Raw genomic sequence first — 7,641 nt, forward strand, 5'->3', positions numbered from 1 at the left:
TCAGACGTATGCGGGACCGACAAAAATAGAACAGCTGTGTAATTTTTCCGTACCGCATGGATCGCCCGTAAATTAACATGGGAGAGTCGATCCGGCAGTTTTACCGGATCCGCAAGACAGCCGTAACGCTTCTGGTGTACATTGCCTGGAAGTCCCCCTTTAAGTTCTAAGAGATCATGTTTGTTATTCACAACTGTGCAGGTATTTTGGCTGCTTGTCGAGTCGACTTGCATGCCTTGCTAGCATCACATGCATGTTCACCACATTTTCACTTGGTACTGAACTGAATTGTGTTCTTATTTTCAGGCGTCAAGGGGGGCAGAAAATGAAGCAGAACTGTGGCTGCCTGCAGTTTTCTTTGCAACACCTCCACTTACACGCTTCTGTCTCAAATCTGGAGCGATACATATCTCCACTGCTGGAGACGCCGCTGCTCGCTATCAGCACGCTTCATCGAGCGACACGCTCCGGAGATTATCCCTGATGTGCGCTGCCGTTTCGACTATTGCCGTCTGTATCTCCCCTTCCTCTCTCAAGGTCAGATCAGTGTGGAGCGCCAAGCACCAGCGCCACGGGCGTGAAAGGATGAGCGCAGCATGAAATGGGCTTTATCAGAGAGCAACTGCTTCCTTGTTTATTTGAACACACGCAGCAGGCTGAGTCATTGCCTCAAAATGCTGTCGATGTTGGCTGAGCATGTTAATTAGCCCGTTTCTCCCGTTCACCCACTCAACAACCATCTCTCTCCCAGTGACAAAGCTATTTTGTGTCGATTAGGAAATGAGCGATCTCCTCCCCAAATTGGTGCTGATGGGGGGGGACCACCTCCCTCCCTTTCACCCTGAATGGGATGTGCACTGAGACTGCTGTGCAAGTGGAGAGGGTCCAAAGACAGAAGGGGGAAGAGCATCTCGACTCAGCCAGCCTGCCTGCTGATGTAAAGAGGCCCTGACTCTCTCTCTCTCTCTCTCTCTCTCTCTCTCTCTCTCTCTCTCTCTCTCTCTCTCTCTCTCTCTCTCTCTCTCTCTCTCTCTCTCTCTCTCTCTCTCTCTCTCTCTCTCTCTCTCTCTCTCTCTCTCTCTCTCTCTCTGAACTGTGCATATGCATACACACATTGAAAAACATAGTCACATAAATATACCATCATCTCTCCATTTCAATGTCTGTCTCTCATGCAAAAGAGATGTGTGGTGTAGAAGAGCTCAGAGCCTTTGAAACAGCAGACATCTTTGTTGTCATTGATTGTGAAAGTGTATGTGTTTGGGTGTGCGTGCGTGTGTGTGCGCAGACCAAAGTGTGTTCAAGACTGACAACAACCCAGCTTTGGGTGGTGCTGCCATCTAGTGGAAGGTATATGAACGGAACACCACCCAGTCATGTGTTACATTCATCATCTAATAAATTGATGAGAGAAGGAACACATAGATTATATCATTTCCTCATCCTGTGTTAATTTATGAAAAAGGGGGACATGCAATTAAGGGATCATGTAATTAAGAGATCATTCCCTGTATGCGTAATTCATATTCAGCTACATAATAACTTTATGCGATAAAGATATCCTATTTGGCTGATAGATTGTTCAGTCTTTCCATTATACAAAGATGAACGGAAATATTTAACGTACATGATTCACAACCTCAATCAAACAACAAAGAGAATGTAATATGTGACTACCCTAGTATTTAGTAGTATTTGGTAATAAAATCAGTATTTTGACATCACAGAGTAAACTGCATGGCCATTGGTCCTATTGAATAATCCATTCTGTTATAACAGCAGGATTACACTTACACATATCACAGCATGATCATAAACATATCACAGTTTGTTTAAATGACATTATGTCAATAAGGCAAATTCTAGGTGTATATACAGTATTATGAACAAAATTGTGAGAAAATATTGAGGCACAAATTGTGAAAAATCACTGTCAGCTTTCTATCATTTTGACCATAGGCTACATGAACTCTCCTCCTCTTCCTCCGCACTCTCAAGTCTCTCTAGGCTCCCCTGGCAATGCCTGTGGTTTATTTAGCCCTCATATAAGCTGTCCAAGCCCTCTGCTGACCTTGGCTGGCCCTGTCTTGCTGTGGAGCCAGTCCTGGAAAAGTGGAGCGCTGACCAGGAGTGACTCCTCTCTATAGCGAGGCCACATAGCATTGGCCCATGGCTCCAGCAACACTGGGTTATGGTCTGGTTGAAAGGTTAAGGAGAATTTAGCAGCCAATAAACAACACACCGGATTTCTCTCAGTCTGCCTCTTTATCAGCCTCCCCTGCTGTCTTTCTGTCTTCTTTGTGTTCAGCATCTATTCTTATCTTCTTCTTTTCTTTCATACTCTGTCAATTCTTTCTGCTTACTCCCTATTTTCCTCACACTGTGCAGGTTTCTCAACCACCAACGGGATCACATTTGTGTTGAAAAGTGGTGGGGAACACATAAGGGCTCTGGTTAAAAGCACCAATAGTCATCCTTAATATAATACAATATAATAATAATAATAATAATAATAATAATAATAATAATAATAATATATTAAATATAATATATAGGCACCAATCAGGCACAGAGAAAATGAATAAGCTAGATGCCAGGGACACAATGACTAAACAGGAGAGGTTGACAACACTGCAATCAGTGCACTTGCAAACAAGTGTATACAGTATGGCTGATGCTATCATCACGATAAAGCAAATATGACCAGCCTAAGGATACCACAGCCCTCATAATTTAAAGCAGTCAATTACACAGAGATAATAATTATGCACAGAGCACAAGACCAGGGGTTTTCAAAGTCCAAGACTGTGGGCCTCCCCCTAGACAAAGCTTGGAAAAAAACACCCCTCTCGTTCAATTCCTGGATGCCTATCGGATCATTATGTTATTTGATCCCATAGACACTCAACATTTTTTTTCCCCCCGATTTTTTTTTATCCCATTAGTGCTAATTTACTTGTATTTATCCTGGTTGCTACTCCACCCTCTGCCGATCTGGGGCGAGCCAAAACTGGCTCCATGCTTCCTCCGAGACATGGGCAGTTAGCCCATGTAGTTAGGACCTCCCACAAGCGTGGGAGGTTCACGCTATTCCAACCGGTTCCCCTCCCTCCGAACAGGCGCCCTTAACGACCAGAGGAGGAACCACATTAGCAACCAGGATATTGCATGTTTTGGTGAAGAGGGTTCCTATATGAAGGAAACCCCCGGGGAGGCACGGGGAGAACATGCAAACTCCACACAGAAAGGCCCTTTTGACGACCCCACCCGGGCGGTGGGCACTTGAGGACATGCGGACGGGCACGCATTCCTTCAGCGTTCAGAGTCCCAGGTGAGAATCGAACCCAGGACCTTCGAGCTGTGAGGCGACAGCGCTTACCACTGCACCACCCCAGACACTCAACATTTGAGCCAAGATAGCCTGATATTGCTGTTTGACATGCTTCAGGCGACACCAAATACATAAAAAGTCTGAAGGCATTCATTTGTTTCCGACTCTGGGAAAGTGGGAAAAACAGTAAAATGTCTCTGAATTATCTCTTTAACGAAATCACACACATTTAGGCTATTCTATGTGATCTCGTTCTGATAACTAGGCCATTTTGTGTCGAAAAGGCAGGGTAAACACAGGTGCAAGCAAAACACTAATGAGGGTTTCAAACTTCCCTGACTGGAATGTGGAAACCCTCATTAGTGTTTTGCTCGCACCTGTGTTTATTCTGCCTTTTCGACACAAAATGGCCCCCGTGAAAAGGGTCTATAAAAGTAATATTTTGTCACTTCCATTCGCTGAGCCTCAACTGAAAATGTTTGGAGCCCCCCCCTGGAGAGGCCCGCCTCCCACTTTGAAAACCCACTAGACACACTAGACAATACCTAGGTCTGCCCTGGCCTTTTCACATGTGCACCACAGCGGATGCTGACCGATGTGGACATGTGCCCTTTGCTTTTCACAGCAACCAGTTTGAGGTGGTATAGCAGGAAGTAAAGCAGGTGTAACCAATAACATGTACGCCTGCTTTACCACCTCAAAACGGTTGCTGTTAAATGGATCTATAATTCAAAACAACCACAATTCTTATTATATAAAAATAATAAACACCACGGCGGGTGCTGAGACACACACACACACACACACACACACACACACACACACACACACACACACACACACACACACACACTCTCTCTCTCTCTCTCTCTCTCTCAATCTGAACTTACTCTGAATGGAGCTCTCTTGTCTACTCTCTTGTTCTCCCTCTGTCTCTCAGTGAAGTTGAAGACAGCCGCAGTGTCTGTAGGTAGGCTACTCAGATCCATCTTCAGCAGCCAAAACTCAACAACGTGGAGTGGGCGGATTCGAAGGTCTGTGGACGGTCTGGACCCAGGCAAGTAACCGCAGGAACAAGTACATTTTTTCGGCTTAGTAGCCTAGTTAGTCTGTTTGGCGGCTCGAAATGTGACCAAACTTTCTGAACAAAATTGCGTTGCGATATGGCACAAAGCATTGACGCACAAAGTGGCCCAGGCAGTAGCCCACCTGTGCCTGGCTGCCACATGCCGCAGGTGCGACCACTGTTGCTGCAAGGCCCGCGCGGAGCCATCTCTGCCATCAACATCACGGGGCTTGGGAGCAGTTTGCCAGTTTCCGATTTGGAGACGGATGTTGTGGAGTACCGCCTTTGGTACCGCTGCGCCTGCATGAGTCCGGAAGACTTGTAGGCTATGTTAGCACTTCCGGTTCCTACGTGTAAAAGTCTATGGGATTTTTGTGTAATGTGTGTGCACGTGTATATGCACATGCACGCTCATCTGTGTGTGTGTGTGTGTGTGGGGGGGGACTGTGTGTGTGTGTGTGGGGGGGGGGGGGGGGATTTTTGTGTAGGCCTAATGTGTGTGCACGTGTGTATGCACATGCACGCTCACCTGTGTGTGTGTGTGTGGGGGGGGGGGGGGGTTTGTGTAGGCCTAATGTGTGTGCACGTGTGTATGCACATGCACGCTCACCTGTGTGTGTGTGTGTGCGTGTGTGCGTGCGTGCGTGTGCATTCTCCAGTTTTCATTTTCCATTCACTCCCCTGAGCAGCCACCCACAAGGCTCTGAATGTCTTTCTCCACTCCTCTCTTCCCCCTATCCGCCTCCCAGTAAAGACCCTTTTCACGTGGGCCATTTTGTGTCGAAAAGGCAGGATAAACAGGTGCAAGCAAAACACTAATGAGGGTTTCCAACTTCCATGATTGGAAATTGGAAATCCTCATTAGTGTTTTGCTAAAAATAATAGTAATAGTATTAGCTAAAATTATGTGAAAATACAACAAAAACTACAAAAGGAACAGAACAAAAGGTGCATCGGGGAGGAGAGAGACTGAATGGTCTGAAGGTCTATATGGGCCTTTTTCACCAGCAGCCATTTTGTGTCTAAAAGACAGGACGTAACACAGGTGCAAGCAAACATTAATGATGGTTTCCAACTTCCAATCCATTTGGTGTTCTAGTAGAAGGGCCCTCGTTAATGTTTTGCATGCTTGCACCTGTGTTACTTCCTGCCTTTTAAACACAAAATGCCTGAAGTGAAAAAGGCTAATGCCCAATGAGTACACCGGGCCTACGACGACGACCCCACCCACCAGCAAGAACCCAGTGGGGTTCTCCACATCTCCACAGATGTAACAACAATTAACCTTTGTCTTACCTACTGCATTGATTGATTGATTGAGTGATTGATTGATTGATTTAGAAACAAATATTTCCTTCACAGCTTCCATATTTGATTAGCAGGATCTCATTGGGAAATATAGCCTTTTTTTCTGGGAACACGTTGTGCCCCTTTGTTGGTACGTAGATTTCCTCTCGTAAACGGAACTTGAAAAGTTAACAGGTTTAGTCATTTACATTTCCCATTAACCTTTGTCTTACCTACTGCATTGATTGTGCATTGGTGGTGGATGAGTTGAGTTCCCTCCCCCTCCCTCCCCTGATATGTGAAGCGCTTTGAGTATCTAGAAAGGCGCTATATATACAATCAATTAATTAATCGATTAATTAATTGATTGATTGATTTAGAAGAAACAAATATTTCCTTCAGAGGTTCCATATTAGCAGGATCTCATTGGGAAATAGCCCTTTTTTTTTTTTTACTTTTCTGCGAATACGTTGTGCCCCTTTGTTGATACGTACAGTAGATTCCCTCTCATAAACGGAACTTGAAAAGTTAACAGGTTTAGTCATTTACATTTCCCACCATCCTCAATGAAAAAAATGAAAGCACCATTTACAGATCCCCTGGAGGGCGATTTCAGTTGAGTGGTGAAAAGATGCTCACTCCATCACTTGTCGTGCTGCGGCGAGTCCAGGGAGAGGAAGACAGAATGGTATAGGGCTCCTCAATGCCAAATGCCAGGCACGACCCAGAAGAGGAACGCCCAGATGATTGGGTCTATTCAAAGCTCTCTCGTCCCGTGCCACAAACCAGTGACTGATCTCCTCTGACGTGTCCTTTTACCCTCTGTCACATTAATAAACTACGTCTCTGCTGAGAGACTGACAGGCTACCTTCACCTCCTAGAGAGAGAGGAAGATGGAGAAGGATGGAGAGTTGGAAAGATGTAGAAACCAAGAAAAAAGCATGACAAAAAGAAAGCAGATGACGATCAAGCACCAGTCATTAACAGCAGGGATGTCACATTTATTACTGATCAAGATGTTCTTCATATCCAACACATCAGCAGGGCCACTTATGGTGACATTTACATAATTATCCTATTGCTTAACACACACAAACATCCCATTTTGTAAGTGTTAAGTGTTGATCTTCTCCTCCTGCTTTATTAGGACTCTCAAGTGAAACCTTGTGCTATTATGTCGACTGAGACTGGAACGCTTCTTAAGGATTCCTCCTGGCTATTTTACAGAGGATAATGTCTGCTGTCCTCTCCGCTTATGCTGCCTCAATGCTCAGCAGTAGAACTCAGCGTGATGGAGCTCTGCTGCAGAGCAATGGAGCAAAGCAGTTAGTGCTAATGCCAAATAAAACAGACAAATCAGAGGTATCATTTATGCTTGGCCTGCAGGAGGAACCCCGGTGGGCAAGAAGGGCTGAAATCAATGAAGCACTTAGCAGGGAGTTATTATTATTAGGGACTAGAAGGTGATGAGTCACAGTGAGGCCTCAGACCAGGAAATGTGTGCCTCGATTGATCTCTGTTATAGCTCAAAGCTGAAACAGAGAGAGAGAGATCAGCTGTTCGCACCAAGCTGGGCTAAAAAAGGATGACGTCATAATAACACAGTATAACTGAATTAGCTGTTATATGTTCCAAACCAAATTTCCCAGGGACCACTTCCACTTAAAAAAAATATTTTTTGTTGTTGTTGATTTAACCATGTTTCATATGATACCAGAATCGTCACTCTGGCTTTAAAACTGAGCCCGCTATATTTCCTAAAATCGGCCCAATAATGTGTATGTAAAAGGTAAAAACTGTTGTCTGTAAAAAATTTATATCGTATCGCTGAGTTACATTTTGGAGGAGCCCCCGTCAGCCGACGGCGTCCCCTCCCCGCATGACGGCGTCCACCCGCCGTCATACGGGGAGGGCGGGGCGAGGCTCTGACGGACAAGTCTGTAAACGCCATTAAGT

This window comes from Poromitra crassiceps (assembly GCF_964638095.1).
Source record: "Poromitra crassiceps genome assembly, chromosome: 9".
NCBI lineage: Eukaryota > Metazoa > Chordata > Actinopteri > Beryciformes > Melamphaidae > Poromitra > Poromitra crassiceps.